Source organism: Falco punctatus, assembly GCF_963210335.1.
Source record: "Falco punctatus genome assembly, chromosome: 5".
NCBI classification, from domain to species: domain Eukaryota; kingdom Metazoa; phylum Chordata; class Aves; order Falconiformes; family Falconidae; genus Falco; species Falco punctatus.
In genome coordinates this window covers 58,337,209-58,364,578 of record NC_137584.1, presented here as the reverse complement: position 1 = coordinate 58,364,578, position 27,370 = coordinate 58,337,209, and the positions used below count along the sequence as shown (strand labels likewise).

Here is a 27,370-nt window from a genome sequence, read left to right as displayed (position 1 = left end):
TAAGAGACTGATGAAGGTGTACTTATTTTAGCATTCTGAAACAACTCACCACGGATGGATTTGTGCAGCCTGTGTGCTTGGGCTTATTCCGTTTTTACTCTCATGAGAGGTGCCAGATTCATGGACACTGAGTTGCTGATGTCTCCTCTATTTCTTGTTTTGTTGTCTTTTGTCTTGTTTTGATTTTTAGTCTGAGTCATCTAAAGGGACCAGGACATGAGGCAGGAGCTCAGCCTTTCATGCCTGTTTATTCCTAGCCTCTGTTGGGAATGGTACCTCTCTGAGAACGGATGAAGATTTGCCAAGTGAGAAATTATTGGAGAAGCATATCTCACAGGTGCTGTTGGAAAGACATCAGAGGGTAATTAGCTTCTGATGGCTTTGGTTGTAGCTGTGCTAGCAGGTCAGAGCCGAAGGAGACTATGCAATTTTTAACACAGAGCAAGTGAAAGCTGTTTCCTTGGCGTAACCATGATCCAAAAGGTAGGACTCATGGCTGTGCATGCGCAACCTTACTTCAGCCCTTTTCTATCTTTATTCTGCATTCAATGATGAATGGACCCGGAGAAAGAAGAAAGTCTGTAGTTCATACAATTTAGGACTAGATCATAGCACATAGCACAAGAACACAAATCAGGCTGCTTGCTCAAGAGCAAGCAGTTGGCTTTGACTAACTTCAATGGGTGCATTTGCAACCTTAAATTTCAGTTATCAAGAGGATCAAAGGAGGTTATGCAATTTCCTAGAATGTTTTTCTTAAGAGGAAAAAACTGAAAACCAATTCTGTCACTCAACACTAGCAGGCTCGAAACCCTAGCCCTCAGCAGTGCAAATAAAAAGCACTTAGGCTGCTGTAGCTGTGGGACTAACTGTGTCACACAGCACCAAGAGATTACTCCAGAGAGGAGACAGGCAATTGAGAGGTGGTGCTGCCTGCCTTCCCTTTGCTCAGATCGCAAGTGAAGGAAATCCGGCATTAGGTATTGCCCAGGAAGAAAAACCGGCTACTGTGGCCAAGGGCTGAATGCATATATTTAAAGCAGAATAATCATATCCTGGCTGTGACTACATCTACCTGAGCAATTGCCAGGAGGTGCCGGTTCATGCTGCTGCCTCCTCAGTGTGAGCCTTCAAAATGTTTATTTGCAGCTATTCTGAAAGACGGTACTTCAATCAGGATATGATGAGATAAGTAAAAGGCATTTACCAAAGCCTGGGATGTGGATATTGGCAAATTCTTAGGGCTAGTGGAAACGAGAACTTTCTTCTTCATAATACAAAAATGGTCACAAGCATCTTTTCCTCAGAAGATACTAAATCAGAAAACACTACTGAAGTATGAAGTTGGCTGTTACCGGCTCTGTAGTCACCAGTCTCATCAGTCACCTACTTCTACAAGCACCTATAGCCTGAGATCACACAAATGAAGACCTGACTGATTTAAGCCACAGGTAGTTTTGTCCAGCTTCAAGAAAAGATAAAGAAATAGGTAGACTTTTGTTTGCAAGCCTCATTTGTGTGAGGCTATTGTCTGAACCTGAGTGTAATTTTATTCAATGCTGAAACTTTTACTCGTGTTCTGTTCCTCTGCTTCACCCTTTTACACAACAAAGACGTGTGTTTTGGAAGCCAATGTGTAAAGGTCTCAAAAGGGATGACTGCAGCAGCACATCTGACCATGACCAGGAGTGATAAGCAGAGGAGCACCAGGCAGGTGCTAGAAATGCTGGGATCTCATCTTGAGGGTAAACCAAATCTTTCCTGATTTACAAGTGAAACAAAATTTTGACACATAGTTATCTGAAAAGAGGTGGTTTCATTTGGTTTGGTGTTTGCATGGGGTTTGTTGCCTCTGGTAACTGCTGCTACTGGAAGTTGTAAAGTGCTATTAATGTGTGAGTACAGTCACTTAGTCAGCATTCAGTTGCCTAAATATTTGCCATATCCTAAGATGGGCTCCAATATCACTCTGGAACGTGCAGGTCTCCCTAGTGTCCTGTGTCACCTCTGCCAACCCTGTGCAGATTCCTGGGAAACCTGAGGTTGCTTAACCGGCACTAAATGCATAATGTCAGGCAACTGAATTTCTCCTTCTGTATCTTGCATCATCTCTGGAGAGACAGAATTTGAATCTTAATAATATTTTCATGTGATTTAATTTTTTCAAAGAATCATCCTCCTTCTCACCTGAAGATACAATATAATAGTATCAAAATCATTTGGTGATAATGTGCTATTATTATCTATCAGTCTTATAAAACTAAGACCACTCAACAACTCATTCAGCACTAACTTCAGAATTTCTCTTAATGGTCTGGCTATAGCAGTGGCAGGGATTGTAAGATGATGTCAATATGGTTTCTTTTTAAAGGGATATTGTTCTGGATTCATGGTGACAGTGCAAAGCCGGGACACATGAATTAGTGTTGTACCAGGGAAATTAAAAAATCAGGAGCAAAAGGAAACGAATAGGGGAAATAAAAGGAAATGTAACTGGTTGAATTACTTTCATGGTCTGGAGAGGCAGACTCCTTTTTTACAGCTACAGCTACCGATACTGAATTCAAGCGAAGCTAAATGTTTAGACAATGTTTATCTGAACAGTGCTATCACTTATTCTACAGGAAAGTCCTTCTGAGGTGTTGACTTAATTTTGCTTTCTACACAGTCCATATTCAGCATTTTTCTCTTCTACAAAGGAAAGTCTTCAGGATGAAAAAAACAGTGATTGCAATCACCTAACAGCTGGGAAATTTCTAACTCTGTCCCCATCTTCATCTATGTTACACTGCAATACCTCCTTCTATGGAATCAACACACTGCTCCAGGAAACAGTGTCTTACTGGAAGATGTAAAGAAAAGTGTACCTGTAAAGAATACCCATAGATAGTATTCTATATTACTGTGGTAGGTGAAAATCTAGTAAATGAGTACAAGGCAATCCATAAACCTAAGGAGACAAAATTACAACTACTTAAAGGCCTATAATTTCCCCGCCCCCCCCAGTTTTGATTTAGCTCTGAACACCGTATTTTATTTTCTCCATCTATCACAAGAAAGACTCTTTCCCAAGGAATTTAAAACAAAATGTTATGCATTTAAGGTATAGTTTCGCAACTAGATTAGCAAGATGAGATTTGTTGTGTGTGGATAGTTAATTAGTTTTTAATGACCCTTCCCAGCACGACCCTTTTATAATATACCCCAACATATACTATAAAATATATAACAAATATATAACAAATACAAAAATAACATTGTTTCTCCACCCACCTCCTCTCCCTCTGTTGCTTTCTAATTGTATTTTGGTGGAGGAGAAGGGAGTTTGTTTGTTTGGGTTTTCTTGGGTTTTTCTGAAGAGGCACTGGGGTAGCACGGAGGAGCAGTGGCAGGGCACATGGGCTCCTTGGATGTGAGGAGCATCTCCTTTCTTCTGAGCAGGCAAAGCTGCTTCCTTGCTTTTTCCCTCCCCTGCCCTCTGTTTGGGCAGTTCTCTCCCTCATTTTCTGACAGAAAGGGGATGCAACCACAGCAAGATCCCTGCTAGGCAGCCCAACTCCAGCAGCAGCTGGTGGCAAGGATGAGCTGCCAGATCAAGCTGTCCCAGTCTCTCTCACCGCACTCTTTTCATTTTGTTGATCATAAAGGCCAAAGTGTGTGTTTTTTGATAATTACCTCAGATCTTCAGCTGCAATCTGCCATCACCAGTGTCTGCTTCCTTCCCTCCTCCTGTCACGAGTCTGATACCCGTCCAGCTACAATGACTTTGTCCCTTCAATTTATTATTGCAGTTAGCAGATAAAAGTGCTAGAAACAGGAATCTCAAAACAAAACAAATAAAATGTTTCTTGATACTGCTGAAAACTGACCTTCATGTGCCGCCCTGTCCTCCTTCAAGGCCTGCTAAACCCACAAGAAAGATTCCCATTAGTAAATCACTATTGGATCATTAAACCTTTTTAAGGCAGTATGTGCCTTACCAAGAGAATGAGGATTACAACACAGCAGTGGCTGCTGCCCACTGACAATCATGGGAACCGACCTCAGTAATAAATCCATTAATTATCTGGCTCGCTTTGACCGGTTCTCACGCCAGAGCAGCTCCTTTGATGTGACCGTCAAAACCTAAGGATGCCCAATAGCAGTAGCCACCAACAAAACAATACAAAAGTAATAATTCAATATGAATATGTAAAACCTGCTTTCCCATATGCCCAACTTTTGCAGTGGGGTATTTCTGTGCCTGTGATGTAAACTGGAGACAAAAAAAGGGAAATAAAGCCCTTTTTTACTCTGTATATAACCTTTTAAGAGAAGAAAAGCTGGACACGAGAGATACTTTTTAGCTACCATTGATGTGCATGGCTTTTTCAGCAAAGGGGCTATTCCCTGTTGCTTTTTAAAATCAGTCTGGTAGTTCATCATTTAAGGACTGAACCTGCAGAGGGGCTAAGGATGTCCCTCTGAGGGACACAGAGGAACTATTCCTCTTCAGTGGGACTATTTGTAAAAATGAAGTTATTCATGCTTTTAAGTGCCTGCAGGACCAAAACTTTAGAGGACACATTCTCATTTGTCTGATTTGTAAAAGTATTTAGTTATCAAGCTCCTTCTGATACATCAGAAGTGTAACTGTTTGTTAGCCTGCTTCTTGGTTGCCCGTCTGTAAAGTGGAATAATGTTATTTAGTTTCTTGTCCTTGATCTTGTCTAATCAGACCTCAGACTCCAGGAGAAAGACTGTCTACAAACTCACAATCGTCTTGTGAGCACCTTTAACTAGAATTTCTCGCCCTTACCATAAGCATCCAGTTAATACAAGACAGTAGCTGTCCTGGAGCCCGGATGCTAATGAGGGAAGCAAATTTCTGAAGGCATATGGGAAGACATGGAAGAAAAATCCCCTTCAAACTGTATGACCAGGGGAGAAGCAGAATTTATTAAGTTACCTTTAGCTGTTCATTTTTTTTACTCTTAAAGAAAGAGTACTCTTAAAGAAAGTATTACAGCAAACTGTAATAAACACTAGGTACAAAACATTTTAAGATACCTGGTTTTCAAAAGGGCTGAGGTACCTGTAAGTATACCAACATGATAGGAATGAATAAATAGAGGACACTACTTTTGCGTATTGCTGTGCTGAGCTGTCATGAGGGAATCGCTGCTGTGCTTGGGGTTGGGTGACTTGCTTGCCCATAGGCAGATGGTTGCCCGCTTCCACTGCCTGCAGCGTGTTTCTCTCACACTGCTGTGAGTTACCCACTCCCAGCAGCCCAGCAACGGAGTGCAGTCACCAAGAAAGCAGACAGGTGGGGAGTGACAGGCACCTCTTCTAAACTTCTGTGTTTCTGAAGAAGTGTGACATGTCGCAGCCAGCTGTTGCATACTGCCTGCATTCACAGTCACACCAGCAGCTCCAGCCACTCCTTTCTTACCAAACAGACTTGGGGAGGTCATGGTGGGAAGCTCAAAGGTGGGCACTTTGGAACCAGGTTTGGCAGGCAGGCAAGGGTGTCATGGTGACAGGAGCTCATGCTCGTCTGTCCTCTCGTGCTTCACACACAGCTTCAGCCTGCTTGCTCAAAGGGAGATGAGTGCTGTATGTGTGGAGGGATGAAAGCCACCCAGCAGGCTACAGCAAGATGCTCCATTTCGATAGACCCAAGGCCATACTCTAAACAAATCTGAAGCTGAGACTTGCAGCCAGCTTGGGGTAGGGAATGAACAAACTGAAGGTTATATACTGCAAAACTTCATCCTGATGGAATTAAACAGGCAGTCTGTTATCTGAACAGAGGGGGTGATCATTCCTTTCCTTTAATTTATTTTGCTGGATCTCATGCACAGAACTGCAGCTTACACAATATCATTTATGCCATTTATGGAATACGGAGTTGTCATTTATGCCAAAAAATCCCTTGCAAAGGATGCAGGGCCAGTTTGGGTGCATAGCCACTTGGCAGCAGAGCTGCAGAAGGCACCCTACATGGCCATACTCCATCAACTGCCTTGGCCTTGCCTGTGTCACTGCTACTCCCTGTTACATGCAGTGGGCAGCACCCCCAGCCAGAGCATGTGTTGTAATATCAATTTATAGGCTGTTATTATTTTTCTGCTTTTGTGGGAAGCTGGCACCTCCCAGATCCTTTTTCCTGCCAGCAAGAGAAAGATTAGGCACAGCATAACATTGTCAATATAGTTTACTAAAACGTGATTAATCAAAAGAGCACATGGGAAACAAAGCATGGAAAAGCAGAAGGTAATGATTGACTGTAGCCACAAGGCAGTAATAAAAGGGGTCTAGAAAGCAGATTTTCAGCATGCAAGTGAAAAAGTTCAGGCTTTTAAAAGGATCAGAGCTTTCATAATTCCATGATCAGAGAACTTCTTAATAAGACATGGCAATTGCTCCATAAAGGACTTTTTGGAAAATGATCCTTGGATAGTATTATCTAGATCTGTGTGTGATAATTAAATTTGCATTGGACTTCCATTACCATCACCTTAAATAAAATGCCTTGGTTTGGACAAAATAATTTCTCTTTTAACATAATTAGGAGTAATTTTTCCAGCTGTAGTTCTGAAGGGACAGTTCGTCCTAGCAGGATTTGAAATGATGTTGTTCTGTTTTTCTAGTTTATCTTACTGTCCAGGAGTTGTTCCATATTGAATCTGTACCTAGGAAAGAGACTTATAGTTACATTTTAAGATAGCAATATTTTACAGTAAGGATCTTGGGGAGAGATAATAGGATAGGGAGGGGCAGGGAAAGTCTGGAGAATGGATTGTATGCCTGAAAGCATTTTTTTTTTCCTTCCATCTCCAGCAGTTTAATAAACACTTAGCCTTGTTTGTGTCCTTTGACTGCCATGGTGACAACAGCACCAATGTCATAGCGCAGTGCTCCCATGTTTTATCAGCCTTATGACTCTGTGCAGAAGGTAATGAAAGCAGACCCTTCTTGTCTCCCCAGGATCCTGACTTGGGATACAGAAATTCTGGTTCCCCCCTTTGCCTTGGCACAGATTTTTTGCATGATCTTCAGTTCAAGATCTACAGGTGAAAAGCAGAGGTGCTGCTGGCCCCTGATGGGAGTGGCTGTGAGGATGAACACGTCCAGGGCCACATGGTTCTTTGTCACCCTGGTAATGGCATATATCATCAGTATGTAAATGCTACAGACTGAGGTATTAAAGAATCCGAGTCATACTCCTGATAATCCTTTGTAACTTCTCTTTTTTAAATGCTAGATTAAGGCTTTTTAAAAGCTTGAAAAACTTTCATGTACAACCTCAAACTCAAGGAAACATATTGCATATGATTTGGCTTAATAACAGCTTCATCTGTACATGAAGTTGGCTTTATCAGCAAATAAAAAGCCTTCATTACTCTACAGCTCGTTGGAATTAAACAGGCACAATGCTAATCTACGGAATTAAACGTGAAACCTTCAGAGCAGGGACCGTGCTGGGAGGCATGCGTGGGTGGTGGCAGGCATGGGACCGGGGTGCCACCTCGTGGCATGTTCAAACTATATTTTTCTAAATAAGCAGAGGCTCAGTGCCCTGTAGAGGATAGCAGGAAGTTGTGCTTGTTTATGTCCACAATAAAACAAAAAATAAGGGAATGAGCAGACACCAGAATGTCCTGGGAACAGAATAAATCTAATGACAGCATGACTTCAGATAGAAGTGAAATATACAAGCAAGTAGACAATCTGCCATTAGGAAAAAACCAAAAGCTTTCGCTTTCTAAAGAGTCTGTTGGTGTAAAAGTCATGCAAAATTTTACATTCATTCACAGGCAAGATATTTCATATAAGATTGGAAAAAACTTAAGAAGTAGAGTCAATGTAGGGCTACAACTTAAAGGAGGTAGCCAGAAAGAAAAGTTAATGTCAGAGATAGAAGATCAAGTTTGGATGTGAAAGCTCCTGCTCCCAAATATTCCAACAAAGTATGAAAAGTAAGAGTTAACAGTTTTAACCAGAAACTCAGCTGCTGGTTTAAACTGATCTATAGTTAAGGCATAAGTTTCTTCCTTACCTTCCTTCTTTCTATTGTGGTGCATTCCAACCAATCTCTGCTGTGAGATGGAAGGCAATTGGTCAAGCTTTTGAGGAAGAACAAAAATGAAAATAAAAATACTTGTGATCCAGTACCTCAGAATATATCACAGTTAGAAGCAAATTCAGCTACACTGCAAGAATGTGATGATGATGATAATAATATTGATCTTATATTTGTTTGAAATACCTTTGGTTTAGCCTGTGCAGCCAATGTGCCAGATTGCTTTTGTAATGTGCTTTTGATTGTACTGCCAGTCCTCTGCAAAATAGCCCACCTTTTCTGGGGCTTCAGCATGCTAGTGTTATGAGTTACTTATTATTTAAAACAAAAATATCAACAAAGACATTAGGAAAGCTGCTTCTTCCACCTGTTAAAAACAAGTACCCTGTTCCTTCCCTCCCTCCCATTAATGTAAGGCCCAATAAACAGGGAGTCAGACACTACCATAACTGTTTGACCCATGCTGAAGATGAACACTGATCCTGGGGTCTTTTCACCCCAAACCAGGACACCTTTAACCACAGTGGGACCTGAAGTGGCAGGATGCCAGCAAGAGGACTTGTTCCCACTCCTTGCTGGGTGGGTATTTGTCCTCTGCATGAGGGCATGTTTCAGGTCTGACATCAGACTGAAAAGGGATTGGGAAGGCCATTAAGCAGCCTCTTCAGAGACTATGCTTCCATGCCTAGCAAAATACCAGCAACTGTGCTCTTTCTTTGTGTGCAAGAGCTATTCTGGTGGTTTTTTTCAGGTTTTTAAAATCTTACATGTGATTATCCTTTCTCAGACGACCCTAAAGCTGGAGTCACGGTGCTAAGAGCATGCAAACATACTACTACAAAATGTGTTAAAAGAAAAGGAAATGCTTCTTTTGTTCCTATCCTGTAAAACCATACCTATGCTTTTTCTGGAAAACTAGTCAACACCTGAAATTCACTTTAGCTGCTTCTAAAATGACCCATCATTTTCTGAGGTAGAAAACAGCAACTTCTTCCATCAACTTGGTAAGGCTTTTCACTGAGGCCAAAGAGGGTAAAATCTGAGAGCCCTACACAGCTATCTTGATGCAGCTTATGAAAACTGGTAATTATAGGGAAAAGTCCAAGATGAAATGATAAAATGAGGACTTCCAGTATCTTAGGAGACCCACTGAGGTATTCCCTTGGCCCAGTCGCACCCCCTTGATGAGATGCTTGCCCATCCCACTCTTAACAATCTCCAGCCAAAGGAATGTAACAATTCTTTAAGTTACATCCTTTGGTCCTTGTATTTAACTATTATTTGGCACCTTTTCTTAACATCTAAAGGGAAACCAACAGTCTTTTTGACTGTTTGCTTTCTGCCTTAAAGCAAAGGTAATCCCATCCCTCTGCACCCCCTTGAAGCTTCTTTGTCATAAAAAAATATAGTGGAGGACCTTGGGATTTCTCATGAGACACTCTTATCTGCATTGGAGGGCAGCCCAGACTGCAGTACGCCTCTGGCACACCCTGGGAAAGGCAGCCAAAGACATTTCTTCCAGTGGTGCTTTCACATCGGGGCAAAGTACTCCTGCATAAAGCGTGGCCTGCCAGTATTACAGAGTTATATGGGTGATGCAAGGGCCGTGACTTGCTCCCAGCAGCAGGGAGGACCCCTGTTAAAGCATAATCTGCCAGGTGTACTAGCCCCTGTTTTGCCATCTGTCTAAGATATTATATTCATTTATTTTCAGTATTTCTTGTTTTACCTGCAGCAGAGCACTGGGTCTGGCTAGGATGGAGTTAATTTTCCCCATAGCAGCCATCATAGTGCTGTGCTTTGTATTTGTAGCTAGAAGGGTGTTGATAACACACTATGTTTTGGTTACTGCTGAGCAGTGCTCGCACAGCATCAAGGCTCTCTCTTCCAGTACTGCTGCCTCCAAGGCCAGTAGGGTGGGAAGAAGGGGGGAGAGTCTGATAAGGGACACATCTGGGACAGCTGACACAAACTGACCAAAAGGGATATTCACTACCATATGACTGTCATGCTTACCAATAAAAGCTGAGAAGGGTGGGGGGAGGCATTAATTTTTAAGGCATTTGTCTTCCAAAGCAACTGCTATGTGTACTGGGGTCCTGTTTGCCAGAAAGTCAATGGGCATCACCTGCTCATGCAAAATAGAGAAAATTTTTTTTTTTTTGCTTTGCTCCCACACATGGCTTTTGCTTTCTTTCATTAAACTGCCTTTATCTGTCCTGCTGAGGGGGGTTGAGAGAGCAGCTGCGTGGGCACCTGGTGACCAGCCAAGGTCAGCCCACCACATGCAGGTACTGCTCCAACATGAAAAAAGAGGTCCTCCCACTGCCCCCTCTCTCACCCCAAAAATCATAGCCAGAGGTGGGAGGTGCAGGGATACAGGTAAAGAAGAGCAGCTCTTGCCAGAGCCCTGAGCACAAGTTTGGATGTGCAGCTGAAGTGCTCTGCTACAGGACAGGGCTGGGAGCTCCAGGAGGAGGAGGGGAGGCACCCACTGCTGCAGGACTGGAAGGGGCTTTAACCCATTCTTATCACCTCTTTCCTCCACACCTGCTGGGACACCCGCACTGTTTTTAGGAGCTGAGGTGTGGTGAGAGCTTCACTGCAGGAGGGAGCAAGACAGGTGCTAATGACACAGAGGTATTAAAACTCCCTTTGCCCTCCCCATTTATTTCTTTCCACCTCCCAAAGAATATTTGGGATCTCTCTCATCCCCCTGACCATATATACAAGAACCCTGCATGGTAGGAGCTGTGCAAATACGCTGCAAAACAGTCTGTTTGGTCCTCAGGAGAGAAAGCGCCATGGAGAATTGCAGCCCCCCTCATGCTAGGGTGGAGATGAAGGGGATGACAGGGGACAAACCCTCCCCACCTTCTCTGCGGGAAACAACCCTGTCAGAAAGACACGTGCACACCAGTGACAGCTAAAGGAGTCCCCACTGCCATGGCTCAAACACACATGACAATACCAAATGACTGTTCATCTGTGAGGGTAAAGGTGTGGGAACACCCTTAGCCAGAAAAAAAACCAAAAGAAACTGTGGTTATTTCTAAGTGCTGGCTGACAGCCTTGCCTGTGCCCCTCTCTCTAGGCAGACACTGCTCAGCAGCGCTCTGCTGACTTCCAGCAACCCTATGGGTGGGCATGGGGTGTCCATAGGCAGTTTTGTGAAGGGAACACTTCCAGACAGGTGCTGCGTACGGGGCAGGGTGCTGAGACTTTGTACACAACCTTCACGCATGATGCCTCCAAGCTGCCAAGCATATCTTAATTTTAGTTTTAACTCGCTGCTGCGCAGCTACGCCGAAGCCTCCGGCTCGCACAGCAGGCGGCCGGATGCTCCCTGAACTGTAAATGCAGAAGGACTAGGTCTGAAGGAAAGCTAAAAAACATGAAAGTCAGCGAGGCGAGGGGTGGGGATAAGAACAAGAAAATTGAGCTTTCCCTGACCGGGAATCGAACCCGGGCCGCGGCGGTGAGAGCGCCGAATCCTAACCACTAGACCACCAGGGATGCGCTGCTACCAGCTGCATCTGCTTCGCTAAGAGCTGAGTCCAATAACCACACCCGTTCCGTGCCGCGCTACCCTGCTGGCTGGTCTTCTTTGTGCTCCCGCCTTCTGGGCAGTACCAAGTCCCGGAAGCATTGTGTGTAGGGAGGGACGTACCGTTCCACCCTACGGAAGGGGGCGGGCGGTGGGGTGGGGAGGAGAGGGGGCGCCTCAGGCGAGGCGGGTGAGGGGCCCTCGTTGGAGGAGGCAGGGGGGATAGCAGGGGGAAGGCCGGGCGGGACAGGGCCTCAGGCCCTGCGGTCAGTCCGGCGGTACGGGAGCGGGAGCAAGTGTGCTCCGCACAGCGCGGCAGGCGAGGGCTGCGCGGCCCGGGCTAGAGGGTGGCTCGTTAGGAGGAAGGCTCCGGCGTGTGCGGCGACCGGGGCTCCCTTCTCCCGCAGCCCCAGGCCGCTGGGCTTGTGGCCGCCCCCGGCGGGAGCGGGGCTGAGCGAGGTTATTTTTCGCGCATTTCGTGTTGCCCGTTCACGCCGTGCCTCACAAGACGGTCTCCCTGCGGGATGTTGCTGTAGCGGCTCCAGGCAGGGCCTCGTCAGCCAAGCGCTCCGCGCCGCAAAGCCCGGCCGGCGGCTGCCGCGAGGGGCGGGACGCGCGCGCTGGTGGCGCTTCCCGCCGCGCGGTCCCGGCGGCCCCTCAGGCAGGCTGCGGCGACAGCGACCGCAGCTGCGCCGGTTTTCGGTGTGGGGTCTGCAGGGGAGAGCCGATCGCCTCGAGTGAGAGCCTGTGGCTCCGCAGAGGTAAACGGGGTTGGCGGTTGGCTTGGCTTGCCTTGCGCTGCCAGGGCCTTCCCACGCGGCGGGGAGGGGTCTGTGACTTGGCTGCTCTCGGTAAGGTTGCTGTGAGAGGGGTGAAGGCTCTGCCATCGACGCAGATGACATCTGCATAAGTGCTTTTTCTTCCGGTGCCTTGATTTCATTAGCAAAGTAGATCTGCAAGCTGTACTGGCAAAAGTAATTTTTCCTGTTTAAGCAATGTCCGTAATATAAGAGGGTTTGTTCTATGCAAGCAGATTTCTCTAGTTCTCAAACCCTCTGCCTCTGAAATGCACTATATGAGAAACCTTTTCCATGTTAAGATGGGTAAGCTTCAGACTGTATGCTTGCGGACTCTGCAAATACACAGTAGCTGATCTTTGAAAGCTTTAGAGTCCAAAAACAAACCTGGGGAGACCACTTTCCTCAGGGATGTACTCAGGAGGTTTGGTGTTTGATTTCTGCCTCACCAGAGTCCCTGTTCAGCCAGTGGTTTATTTCATCCCAAACCCTTCATGGCAGCAGGCTTGAACAAATTGTCTATCCTGATTACGATGGAGCTTGCTTTTGTCAAAATCGAGCAATTTTACTGGGCAGTGAGGTAGATAACTTAAAAAAATGTGAAGTTACCATAAGGCCCTGCTAGATACAGTCTGTCTTATATACTGTAAGAGCTGCATTTCACATGTATATATTAATAGCACCTTCTTTGGTAAGACCAAGGTATTTCAGGCCTTGAGACAAAGCTGTGGAGCACTGGAGGCAGAACACAGCTCAAAATGAGACACCACCATGTCCTGAGGCCATTGCAAAGAGGGGGATGTGCTTATGTGAGAGAGGTCACCTGGTCCCAGAAGGTAGCTTTGCCCCTTGAAGAGAAAGGCAAAGTGGGACCTGGTTTCCTGCAACTCAGAACCTACCAGGAACACCAACCAAATATTAAGGTGGCTCTATAGTGCAGAAACTGAACTACCTTTAAAGGAGTTTGCATGCTTCACTAGGTCCACAGTGTCATATTTAAAAGCATAGGCTTCTCCACCCTGGGGGCTTCTCAGGTGGGTTTTGAGGGGTACTGATTTCAGTGCTTCTGTGGCTGTGATGCTAGGAGCGCTTGAGACAGGTAGGTTATAACTAAGGTAGGTCCACCCACATCAGCTGCATTTGCAGTGTTGCAGATGTGTGTTACAGAAGGGTTGTTGCCATTGTTTGTTCTTAAAGTGCCTCCGTTGTGTGATACCTCAGAGGAAGGTGGGGTGCACCCCCTGATTCTTAAGCTGCCTGAGTGACAGAGATTAAATATTCTCTCCAACAATTTCAGAAAAGTAGCTGAGCCTATGAAAGACAGGATCTCGTGGCTGATGGCAGGGCAGGCAAATGTGTTTTGTCCATGCCTTAGGAAGCTGTTAGATGTAGAAATAAATAATTTTTGCTCTGTTATGCTTGACAATTATCAAGTTATTTTCAAGATGTGTAATATACTAAGTTTCTCTTGAGCAGTGAAAGGTTTGTTGATTACAGCTGTGAGAGTAATGAAAATGTGTGTACTAGAGAAGTTTTACTGAAATAAATATTTTCCTGGATGTGATCTATGGTTGTGGGGGGCAGGGGGCTGACCACTAGACCACCAGGAAAGTAGCATTGAGAGTCATATGAGGTATAGTTATTTTTAGAAAAAATCTTTCTTTTCTGTACAAGTCATGTGCACTGACAAAAGATTATGCCTCTTCTCTAACTTCCTATATCCAATAGAGAAATGCTTCAGTGAAACTGTCAGCAATTCAGCCTCCTGCCAGTGCAGAAGCAGCCAGTGCCTGTGCCTGCATCCCTTTCTATGCTAGCTGAAGAAGAATGGTCTTCCCAAAAGTGCCAGGGAAGGAATGTCAGAGGCTGATGTTTCTTTTCACTTAACGGAACAGTGTGTCAGTGAAACCAAGTGAGTAACATTCAACATTAGAGGTACTGTACCCCAGCTTTCACAGTTTGGTATGCAAAGCTGAATTTTGGAACCTGAAAAAAATCTGAGTGATTGCTTTAGATACAAGCTAAATTAAAGCATGCAATTAACTTGTCTGTTCCATATGAATATATTGCATATTATTATTACTTTAATTTGCCATGTTAATTGATGTGTGATAGTAGGCTTACTGTGTAAAAATGAGTAAGAATAACATCAATGTGCTAATTTACTGAAAGTGTATTATTTAGGTATGTTTCTGCTATAAAATGGTAAGTAAAAATTGTCTTTAGTACTTGGGGTACATGCTTCAGCAGCAGTGAAAATCCTTGATTTGCACAGAAACTGTAAGTAGTATTTATAAGCATGTGTAATGTGTACATTTATCACTCTTCTCTTTCCTCAAATGTATATTTGATCTGGAAAATCTTGACATCAGCTTTTTTTGCTTTAAGTTAACCTGACTTAAAGCGTACATCATCCCAGTTTCAAGGGGTTGGAGAGGAGAGGGAAGGAAAAGATGATGCACAGTCTTTTGCTATTTTATGTTTAATTTCCATGCACGGCCAGAATGGTTACTCAACTGTTAGATTATAATGATTTTCTGGAGGAATAAATACTATTTTATTTTATATTTCTTATATCTGTTTTCACCATAATACTGTTTTTATGTAAATAATCTAAGGAAAAAAAAATCTTGAAAGGCGTTGTCCAAATGTTACAGCAGTTCTGATACTCCTAGCTCCGACATCATGTTCCAAGCTGTAGAGTGACTTGCTCTCTCTTCTTGTAGTTTAAGTTAAATAGGGCTAGGGGGCAGCATGTGAGAATTTGCAGTGTCATGTCTTAATACTGTGCGCACTAGTAATTTAGTATTTACAGAAAATATTTTAAAGATCCTGAAGAAAAGTGGGGGAGTTACCGGCAATTATTTTTATAAATACTTTTACAATTTTTTGTATTGTTTTCCTTGATCTTCTGTTCTTACCCTGACACCGTATTTGATCCAGGAAAACCTGTGTCAGCTTTTTTTCTCTTAGCCGGTGTTGAAATGCACATGATTCTGGAGTTTGGGATAAGGTATGGTGGCGGGGAGTTTCATCTAGTGTCCACTGAGCTCAACCAGATACCATAGTTGAAACAAGTACGACTTTTTTATCACCTGTCAATGTAACTCAGCAAATTCCTTTTCTTTTACAGTCTTTCTTCTGCAGAGCATTTTGGAAGCAGCTTTTGGTTTGCTCTACCAGACAGTAGAAATGGGTGCACAGAATCAGTTATTAGGGGAGAACTTCTTATAAAAGTTTCAAGCTGTGGTTTCTTTCTCTTTCATTTTTGTGAAACTTGTAGAAATTTTCAATACCTCTTTTTTAATTTTATTTTAATTTCATCAAATGATGAAATTAATTTTAAATTGAGTTATATCTAGACAATCAATTCAAAGTTACAGGGTTAGTTGGGGACACTCAGAAAAATCATCATTACATAAACTGAAGAAACCAGGCTAAAAATAGCAATGTATTGTTACAGAAGTCAACCCCTAGTGCATGGTAGGATCAAGCAGAGCCTCAATTATGAATAAAAGTCTGCCTGCGTGAAACCTATTTTGTGACTGCTTCACGGTGAATAATTGTAAGAGTAATTGGGGAAAACCAGGATGACTGCTAATCAAAAAAGAAAAGATTGGTGTCACCTTTATTTTTATATCTTTTAAAACCAGGACTGTTACAGTATTCAAGCTCATCAGCGTAATTCTTTATGGCAGGTTGTATTTCTTAAATGAGCTGTAAGGTAACAGTTGCCAATGTTAAAAAAAATAATTGTATGACCCACACATAGGCAATACAATATTTATTTCTGATATTAGTGTAAGCTGATCTGAGTGCGGGCCATGAACATACTGTACCTGTGACAAGTTTTTTTTCTCTGTAATGTGTGCAGCTCTATTAATATACACTGAAGTGTGTATTATGGAAGATCAAAACCCATTCAAACATTGTACTTAAGTATCCCAAGTTTGTTCTGTCTTCCATGTGTTACTATGCATGGGAGTTTTTATGAGAAATCTTTTTCTAGGGTAAAAAGTCACAATTTGGAAGTGATTCAAACAGCAAACTTGCATTTTTATCTCCATCAAAATAGTGCAATCAGTGATAAAACAAATTTGCCCAATCCTGAAATGAGTCACTGACATGACTCATTTTTTCTATATTTTCCTAGGTAAAATATTTTCCTAGGTAAAGATATTCTAAGCATTGATAGCACAAAGACACAGTGAGTTAAACAGTGTTAGGTAATTTGTATTCAAATTAATTGCCATGGAATGTATTGCCACGGGAAAGAGAAAACCACTCAGACTGTTTTCTATCCTCTATGCTGTAGACATCAAAACTAAATTTTATTTCAGAGGTTTTATTTCAAGTGTGATGTGTGTGTATATCTATCTATCTATCTCACGTTCATCGTTGTAATGTCAGGCATGACCTCTTACTTCCAGACTGAGTAAAATAAAGTGATACAATTGCATCCCACTCGCACAGTGTCTTCTAATGACATGAAGTCTGTGGGCTGAGCTCCAGGCAGTAACCCAAAGTGTCATAACCACAGCTTGTATGATGCTTCTGTTCCAGTCCAAGCCTGCTTATTCTGCTGCTCTGACAGGAGTTCGAGTGATTTCTTCCTCATGCCAGTAGGCTAGAATATGTATTTGAAATGCTTGGGGCAATGTAAATACCGTAGAAACACATAGTTTCTTTGTCTGCTCTATGGAATCTGTGCGTTGCCGTCATAGAGCTTTCTACACAATACAATAGAGGTGACTGTGCTTGGAATTAGATGGATGGTGAACTGGTACGTTAGGACAGATACACCTTTTTCTGGAACTCAAGTAAGGTGTTAGTCACTGTCATTGTTGTGCAGGTTCAGCTAAGAAATAAATAGGGTTTCCACCACTCTGATGAATAGGGCTGCATATCTTCTGCGATTTGGCAAAAGAAGTCACGTAAATGGTACTATTTTAGGTCTACAGTTTTCTTCTTTTTTTCCCCGTTTTGTTATCTAAACAGTGCTGGAGCAGTAACTGAGAGCAGGGCGTCGTTTTTCTGTGTTGTGCTAGAGAACCCTCATGCCAGTGAGGTCTTTTGAGATTTTAACCAATGTAACTTCGGGTTTGCCCATCTTTTGCCCGAGTAATAATGCACATATAAGATGTCGTAACTGCAGTATGCTTTTAAAACATATCCTCTAAGCAGGAGACTACATTTTAAAGAAAATCTGTGCCTTGTAAACTGTTTTGGAAAAAAAAAATCAGATGCAAACTTCAATTTTAGCTGGAAGTACTGCCGCAAATTCAGTGGAGAAGTCAAGGCAGTTACTGTCCCGCTACTGACACTGCATGGCAGAAAGCATATGCTACGAGTAGGGTGATGGTAGCGGTAGGGTATGGCTGCGTGTCCATAGTGGAGTTGCATTTGGTCCTGAAAACAGCACATACGATTTTTAAATGGTCTTTAAGCGGCTGTTAGATTAAAAAGTAAGCCTCTAACAAATACCTTTATTACTTAGTACTTGTCAGATTTATAACGTTATATTGACTAAAAAAAAATATAAATTATTCTTGATACACCAGTGTACCACTTGCTATTTTATCTTGGCAGACTTTCTTAGCATCTGTGTGTATATGTGTATGTATACACTTTGTGTTACTTGAAGTTTTTATTTATGTGGGTATCTACCTGTCTTCAGGCTTTTGTCTTGCAGAATGTGGCACTGAATGATGTTACAATACCTTTTAGGCCTTTCCCTAAGCTTTCCAGTCTTTTCAGAGCTGATCACTGACTGAAGGAGGGAATGGGAAGCTAGATCTTGTTTAGGCTAGCTGCCAACATCTAGAAGGGTTACCTGGAGTCACCTCAGGGAAGGGAATGGAGTTTCTGGTAACTGTAGTGGGTTTGGTTTTTTGGGGTTGGCTGAAGAAGCCTGCATGCTGGCACTGTGGAAGAAGCAGCAGATAAAGCTTCCAGGCGTTTGCCATAGATCTGAAGGCTTTGGTTAACCTCAGTTTCCCAAATCGGTTCTTTTCTTTTAGTACTTGCCCTTGAAAAAACGCCTCCCCGGCGGCCGGGCCCGGCACTTGGGCTTTATAAAGAAATACGCCGTGCTGGGCCCGGAGACCGACCCCCTCCCCAGGGCAGGGCCTGCCGGCGCTGCGGCGGCCCTGGGGGAAGCGCGCCCGCCTCTCCCGCCCAGCGCCCCGGTGCGGGCCCGCTCCTGCAGCCGCCGGCCCCCAACCCGGCGCGACCGCGACCCGCCGCGGCCAGGGCGGCAGGGCGGGGCCGAGCGGGAGGCGGGATCGGCGGGGCGGGGCCGCGGGCCGGGCCGGGGTGGAGCGGCCTGGCTGTCGCGGCTCTGGCCGAGTGGGGAGCGCTGCAGCCGGCGCTCCCGCAGCGACCTGCTGCCGCCGTCCGGCAGCGGGGCCTGGGCGCCGCGCCGCGGGGCCGCCATGCCGCCCGCCCGCCCTGCAGGTGCGCGCCGCGGGGGAGGGCGCGTTGCTTTCCTGTTTACGCCGTGGCGAAGGAAGGCGGGGGGCGGGCGCGACTGCTCGGCCACGGCTTTGTTCCCGGGCGGGGACCGGGCGGGGAGCCGAGCGCCGGCGGGGCGGGGGCGCGGAGGAGCCGCTTGCCTGCGCGCTTGTTTGTCAGGGTCAGCCCGGCGGCGCGGGAGGTGAGGGGCGGCCGCGCGCCTGATGCGTTTCCGCCGGTGCGTGCGGGGCCGGGGGCGCGGGGCGGCCGCCGTGACCCGCCTGCGGTGACGGTGACCCGCCCGCCGCGCCGTGCCTGCGAGCCCCGGGTGCCGCCGCTGCGGCCGCCTGTAGCCAGCCGGCACAGCTGCGTGGGTCGCTTTGCTGGCTTTCACGGCTTCAAGCCTCGTTTATTTCCTCCCTCCCCGGATCTTGGCTGATTTACTGGAATGTTCCAGGCTCTCTATATATTAATTTATAGTCTCAGGTTGTCATGATTATGAAGTGCTGCCGGGTGCCAGAGCTGTGTTAGTAACTGGGTTTTGTTTCCTTAATTCGTGCAGCGTACTTTCCTCCCTGTACGTCGTCATACAGTGCTTCAGAGTTGTTTTTTGGCTGGAGGGGTTTACCTGTGCGGGTGATGTGTGTGCCGTACTGTGGGGCTAAAGGATGCAGTAACTATTTGTCCTCTAGGTGATGAAATAAGATGATGAACACTTCGGCTTAGTAACAGGCTTTTACCATGTGTTTACTTTATATGCCACAATTACTGTTCTCCCATTAAGTAGTCATACATCGCTTGTATTAATGCATAATGATGGACTTTTAAGACTGGTAGCTGCCCATTAATCGATTATGGTTTGCCTCAAATGTTGTGACCCAGAGTAAGGGCCTGTGTTTGGATGACACTTAAAGTGCATATTGATGACTTTTCAGAGTATATTGTATCAGCAAGTGTTTACATAGCATGGGAATCATATTTTCATAATATTCTTTGTGATGTGTATGCATACACACACAGAGTTCAGAAAATTAATGGAGAAGGCAATAGAGAATGCCAAGAAAAGTATGTGTGCATATATATACTCTATGAATGAAAATTACTTTATCAGAAGTCTATGTCTTTAATGTAAGTCAGGGTTAAAAATATCTGAGTTCTAGTGCATTTCAGGCTGATATATTTCATCCGTTTACCAGGAAAATGCTCATAAATGTATAAAGAATATTTTAAGGATCTAACCAGGATGTAATGTTGGTCCTGTGAAGAGCTGTATTGAAGCTGATGGGACTGCTTGTAGAAAAATCAGTCTGATTGTTTTCTCCCCCCCTCTTTTTTTTTTTTTTTTTTTTTTTTTAATAATGGATCAAAATCTTGGGCTTGGAGTGAAAACCTGTGCTTCAATTAAATTCAGTACCTTTTATCTTGTTCTGTATTTTGTTATGAAAAAAACCCCACTTCTAGAAAACCTGATTTGTCTTAAGTCAGTTGCGAGGCACAGTCTCCAAGTCTCGCGCCTTGCTGTTGCCCAGTGTCCTGTTCTCACTGCACCAGTGGTCAGGCTCCCATTTTGGGTTCGTCATGTCAACTGCTGAAATGATAAGTGGTTCCCTTTGGAGTTGAAGTGACTTGGAATTGATTTAAGCAGTCTTTGTCTTATATAGGAACACAGCTTTGTTGCTTTCTGTATCTGGGATTTTGAAAGAGAAGGGTAAAGTTGGCTGGGGATTGACTGTAGTAAATATTTGACTAGCTTATGGTCCTGACTTCAGTGGACAGTTTGCAAATCACTTACAGTGTTAGGGAATAAATCCCTCTATTCAAATAGAGGTGAATTCATTAGAGAGTGATTTGGGTTGGAGAATAACATTTCTTCAAAAAGGTTAACAACACTCTAAGAATCCTATAGATGGGTACTGCAGCTAGAGTGGCTTCCTGCAGTCACCCATACAAGTGAGTGTTTCAAAGGTGGGGAAATCAGTGTGAGCCTCTGCAGCATGATCTAACACAAGAAATTACTGCTCCAGGCAGCTGGAGATGTTTGCAAATTATAATTGTGGTGGAAATGAAGAGTGAAGGGACTCGGTTTTCCTTTCTTTCCAGCGGCATTGAAGGAAAGCTGGAACATAACCAATGTCAAGAAAAATGGTATAACTCCCTGTCTGGCACCTGGCTTGTGCCCTCTGTGTCTTGGCAGGTGCCAGATGCAGCAGCAGACAGTTGTGGCCTTCAGCTCTACTGGCAAGGTGCATCTAGTATCATCACCCAACAAGCAGCAGACTGACAAATCTCTTCTTCCTTGTGATCAATAAGCCAAAAAGGTCTAAGTCTTTACAGGTGCAGCTCTTGTTTTAGTGAGGTATCTGCTCACTGGTGTAGTTATTGATGGTGGGGATGGCTTTTTGCCACAAAGTTAGTGGTTTCTCACTCCCTGCTGTGAGGGAGCTGGGCCTCGGGATCTGCACCCTCGTGGAGGAAAATGTACAAGTCATGCTGCTGCTGTTGCAAGTTTGTCCTGGGGCTTAAGATCACTTTCCCCAAAAGAGGAAACAATGCTGCAGTTGAGGAGTGGAGTCAGCATTAAGAGCGCTTACTTAGGTGGCCAACTTTGACCAGGAAGAAGAGCAGGGTAGAAGAAACAAGTTCTCATATTTTTTCTTATTTTTCTAAATCTGACTGGTTTCCGTATTCCTGTGTCATTTTTCCCTTGCCAGATTCATGAAATGGTGAGGCAGTGACGAAATTCACAGCAAGCTAGAGGGATTGTATTTCCCCCACAAACATAGTGTTTCAAATAGATATATTAAACACATACATGGGAGTGTTTTTTTCTTCCTCTCCTTTTCTTTGCAAACCCTTCTGATTGTAGGTGGAAAGTTATACTTCTTTGTTCTTGATCAAGATGTCAAGTGGGTATGAGCAGCTGTGCCACTGCTGGAAGGTGTCTGTTATGAACTGTTTGTTCAGTTTAGGGGTGGGTAGTGCGCTGCAGCAGAGCAAGGCGCTGTGGGTGTGTATCTGCAGTCTCTCCTTGCTTGCCTGCAAGGGGAGGGTGCAGTCAGGCTTCGTGGGATCTGTTAGTACCTCCCAATGGGTTGCAATGCAGAAGATAGTAGTAAAGTGCCAACAAAGGTGAGTGACTCCAGGTGCAATGCTTTGCTCTTGCACTTGTGCTGCTCCCAGTCTCTGATGAGTCTTGGTGAAATAGTACCAGTACTTCAGCTTGGTACCATATAGCGTCCTAGTGACATGCCTGTAGTTACTTGAGGCTTAATTACTTGTCATGGATCCACAGTTTATCCTTTAGGAAGACTTCTGGCTTCAACTTGGAGGTCTCAATGGATAGAGTACTTATCATAATCTTAATAAGCATTTCTGATTGTTATTTATCTTGTTTTTAAGATGCGAGCTGTGCTTTCTGTTGCGTGTTTCAGACTCCATCTGTTGTCATGCTATGGCCTTGTCAGCTAGATGAAGCTGTTCCCTGCTCTCAGTTATTCTGTACCCTGTAGTACTCATGTTGTAATGAAGCATTAGGCCTCCTCTTTGATATGCTACGTGTCGATCCCACTGAGGTGCCATTTTTTTTTCTTTTGTAGCCTTTGTTATGGCTACTATGTGTGTTTTACAGGGTGTTTTTTTTTTAAACATCCCATTTGAAATGCAGGCTGTATGATTACCAATCATATTTAAGATACAGTAATATCAACCTGGTTAACAGGAACAGAAAACATCCAAGTTGATCAGGGAAGTTATACCTGATTATACAGGCAACATTTGCATTTACCTTTTGGTTACAGTGTTAAATTAGGATTTGTTTATGTTTAATTCTGTGTTCACTTAGCAGGACTTAAAAGCCTTTTATTAATAGTGACTAATTTGTAGGAAGGAAAATTTCTTACAGTAGTCTCACTCATTAGTGGCTGACTTTGGGATCTTCCCATAGTGTTTCTGTAGATACCTGAGAGCCATTTCCCCAAAATCTAAGACTCCCCAAGCAGAAAAGAGCTGTCCTAGTGTACCAGTTAGAGGAAATCACAGCTTTGTTTTACAGAAGTTCACAGTGAGAGCTACTGTTTCCTTGAACTCAGCCTTATCTGAAGAAAAGGTGATTTATTCCCTGACTCATTTTTCAAGTAAATTTAACCTTTTCTAACAGTGATTTCTCTATCTGCCACTACTCCTGTCTGGTTTTTTCTGCTTTCTCTCCCACATACCATCTGTCTTATTTCTGGTTTCTTTTCTTTTGAAATACTCTAAGCTAATGCAGCACATAGAAAAGAAGTATGAATATTTATAAACCATCACTGCCACCTTGTTCTGAGGGGAAGAGGTATGGATAGCTTCCTGCCAAGTCAGGTGATGCTGGGATTGCAGAAACCAATTGGGATCTGCCTACTTGGATTACTTGGAGGGGATGCTACAAGGAACAACTCAGTATGGTCAGCGGTTCAGCAGTGTTTGCATGCTGTGTCAGTAGTCGTTGTGCATGAGTAACATAGTAGGCAGCTGTAGTTAACTGTCTTGTGGTCAAGTAATGCCCCAGTCTGGTGGCAAGGGCTTTATTTTACTGTCGCCTTAAGCAGCAGCATTTCTGTATGCTTTGTAAGTAGCTGTACTGATGCCAAAGACCTGGACACTTCTGATAAAGCTGGGTATAATACTGTATGCAGGTTTTGGTAGCTGTTACAAACTCAGCAAATGTTTGTAGGCCATAGAGTGGCTTGAGTTTTTCCTTCATACTTCTCACTTTGTCACAAAGGCTCAGATAATTCAGAGAAGCATTGAAGAGTAGAATAATTTTACACATTATTTGTATGAGATTTAGCATATATATTAAAAAGAAATTCTTCACTTGTAACATATAAGCAATGTTTGACTGTTTGTACTCACTTTTTTTTCCATCCTGGTTGCTGATCAAACCTTCTGCAGTGAAGCTGCTGAAGACTGAAAGGTTAAAGGTAGGAGCAGTGATAACCCATGATGTAAAATTCAGGCAGTTGCGTTTGTCCCAGCTCTAAATGCTTCTGAAACGCAGGTGCTGTCTGGTAGATGTGTGGTGTGAGTGGTAACATCCTGGTGAGAATGGGTGGAGAACTGAGGAGATAAAACTTTGACTGTTACTTTGTTACAGAACACTGTGCTGAAGCTGCCCAGGTATGTGGTGAAAGATTGACTTTGCCTGCTTGTAAGCCAGTCACTTGTGCAGATATGGCCCAAATGATTAACAGCTATGCAACAGCTGATGAACATGAAAGTCCCCTTGCCACCCAGATATGTGAGGTCAAGTAGCAAACAGCCTGAGTAGTCATCAGAGCATTAGGAGACTAATTGAGAACCACAGAGGAATGAGACCGGTGGCTTTCTGCCAGTGCAGTAAGTTGTTCTCCAGTCCTTGTGCTTAGGTATCAGCTGAAGAAATTTCATTTGATTGACAAGTAATTTGTTTTTTGGGTGGATTTTTTTGGTGGTGTTGTTGTTGGTTTTTTTTAGCGTATGATGCTGAGCTGTGTTCATTAGGTGGGCCTTGCTGTTAGGGGTGAGTAGATGGTGGGAGGTGGTTTTCATTATCACATCACTGTACAGAGGCTAGGCAAGAACTTCCAGTGACATCTACATTTGTGTCCTGCTACAGCCATGCATACAGGATGGAAAGTAAAACCTTCTGTGTTGGGCTAGTGCTGTTGTGGTTCCTCATTGGGGCACATTTGTTTCCTTACCTGCAGGAATTCTGGATTCCTTAAAATTGAGATCTGCTGCTAGCTGATCAATCAGTGGATGAATTGTTAAGTGGGTTATTTGTTTTGAAAATTGGATTCCCCTTTGTGATGCATAATTTCTGTTAGTACAAGTAACACATTGGTTGTCATGAAAAGAGCTGGAGATTAGTTTTTTTTCTCTTGCTCTGTTGACACTGTGCACTTAACCCTATTGTGTGAGTATTAAGTTTGTGTTTTGTCAACTAGTTGTGTCCTTTCCTGAGCCCTGCTCTGGTAGTTCCCAGTCCCAGGCTGAGCCTGGCAGGTTTTATGGGTGGAGGACTAGAAACTACTCTTGAGACCATAATGGTTCAGCAAGTACAAGAAATCCAGGATCTTCTACAGGGAGGGTGGGAAGAGCAAGTAATGTGAGCCCCAGGAAACAACCAGACCTTAAGCAGTGGTGTGTGTTGGAGAGTTCTGGGCTCCGTGGATGGCGAGCTGTGGAAAAACACTGTGCCCAGGAGAGTGGTTCCTAGCCTTTCCGCTCAACCTGGAGCGCGCTTCCAATTAAGCTTGTGAGAAGAGCAAGGAAGGCACATTCCCTTCCTTGTTTTCCTCCTGGGAAGGAAATGTGGACCCAAACCTGGCAGAGCAGGGACATGCTCTTGCAGAATGGAGCCCCACTCCACTAGGAGCGAGCCACAACTGAACAGTGCTGTGGGCAGTCTGTGCAAGTGCCAGCAGAAAGCAAAAGGAAAGCTGGTGGAGCTAAGGGGCTGCCTGTAGCATCAAACCTGATTTTAAGTTGAATCTGAGGAAAAGTGTATTTCTTTGTACATGGTAACTGTAACATGTTCATTTTGTCATGTAGACCAGCATAGGATTTAAGATGCAAGGGCTTCAAGTTACAGAATATTTTTTTTGGCAAAAATATTGTCATCCCTCAGTACATGGTAACAAGCCTTTGAAAGTCTCTCTTATGGCTGTGGTTTTTTGGGGTTTTGGTGAGGTTTTTTTTAGTATCAAGAAAGTTTGTAAACAATCAAACTTTCTTGGATGTCAGTGAAATCAGGACTTCACCTTCAGCCCTGACTGCAGTTTTCAGCTCTTAACTGCTTTACAGTCAGCATTATATTGCACTTAAAAAGCTTTACCTGGTACTGTAATTTGTAACTGTTGTTTAAGTTTGTATTTCTTCTTCATTCCATGTACGATTTGTTGTGAATTCTGTGATGAAAGAGCTGTGGATGGTTATTACTGAAAGGCTCTGGGATGACAGGATACTGTGTTACAGATTGGAATTTACTTTATGTGGCCTTGAAACATCTCTTTCTTCCTGCTTCTCTTCACTTTTGTTTTTTGCCTTTTATTTCACCAAGTCCAGCAAGCAGATAGCTCAGAAAAGCAGTTTTGACCTGTGGAAACGAGTGCCAGGTCTTACGTACTTATTAGGTTAGCCCAGCTATGTGTTTGAGAATGGAAGTGTGCATTTTTGTCCTAGGTCTTGCAATAGTTATTCATATTCTCAACAATCTAGCTGTGGGGTAATGCACTTCCCACAGGTTATGTGTCAGTCCATTTTAACTACAAATCACTAATGCACCTAGACAAGGGTAAGTGTAAGCTGCTTTTCCTATCCTTTTTTAAAGGTGTAAGTCTCAACGCAGCTTGGACAGATTTTCAGAGCAACTGTGAAAAAGTGTGGATTGCTGTCTGCAACTGAATTTTAAGTTTTAACACCAAAACTCAAATCGCTACAGCCCATCACAAAAAGAGACTGTAACATGGACCAAAAAAGTCAACCAAAACTTGTTAATGCATTGTTTTGGCTGGCTTGAACTTGAGGAAGGGCAAGCAATTACTTTGATGTAGCTAAGACAAGGTTTTGTTTGAAACATATTGGGCAGTCTGAAACACTTAGCATTACCAGCTATTTCAGGCATAATTTGTGGTGAATGGAAAGTTTGCAGCTTTTATCTTTGGGCCCCAATTGTGCAGAACTGGTAGGAGTACTGCATAACTCATGTGAGTAGTCTGTCTGAATGCGCTTGGTACATGAGTAGAGAGTTCAGTGATGTTCCAGTACCTGGTGATGTGGCAGAGATGGCATTCCATGAAAATGTGGCACTGGGGGACTTGAAGCTATTTGTAAAATTAGGTCAAATGCTGTGATGTTTCTTTTTGATGAGGGGGAGGAAAAAAAAAATCTAGATTCAGAAATGCTGAACTATGTTGATACTGTCAATATATTATGTTTTGAGTTTTAGTTTTAAAATCAGCTTGTTTTGTTCAACAAGAGCACCTTGGTTCAATAATAATGTTTAAAGCACTTGAGTAATCTGAAAATAAAATATATACTGTTGTTACTTCACCAGAAAATTTCTACATTTCTGTATTTTATGCAACAGTACTTAACCTTAATTCAAGTGTATTTTTAACTTTTTTTAAAAAAAATAAGACCTGAACCATCTCACTGACTGAACACATCCAGAGTGAGCAAATAAAAGTCCAGATTAGATATGCTGAGGAAAGGGTAGCATATAGCTGTTTTGTATGAATGGTTCTGTTGTCCTGTCTTTTCTACATGCATAGAAATAGATCGCTAACTATTTACCTGACTAATTTTGAGCAGACACTTAGTTGTGCACACACTTCTGTGTTCTGTTAGAACAAGGAAAAGTTGAGAAAACTTATTTTTCTATTTCCAGAAAGAAGCAAGCAGCTATTCAGAGAGACTCTTTTAATTAGGTAGGCAAATGTAACTGTGCTATGGTATATAGCAAGGGGAATTCAGTTTGCGAGGAGA

The 27,370-nt window shown here is 43.6% G+C and overlaps 1 protein-coding gene across 5 annotated transcripts in view; it reads left to right on the top strand.

Annotated features, from left to right (window-relative positions):
- Positions 1-11,845: 11,845 nt before the first annotated feature.
- Positions 11,846-27,370, top strand: part of NCOA7 (nuclear receptor coactivator 7) — a 100,511-nt gene continuing 84,986 nt past the window's right edge. The window contains exons 1-2 of one of the 5 annotated variants that reach the window (XM_080389931.1): positions 11,846-12,376; positions 14,141-14,324. The gene's annotated coding sequence lies outside the window, so the exon portion shown is untranslated. Of the gene's footprint in view, positions 14,325-18,700; positions 18,869-18,994; positions 19,068-27,370 lie in introns of those variants that run through there. The other 4 variants (XM_080389930.1, XM_080389923.1, XM_080389929.1 and 1 more) reach the window with 4 other exon arrangements.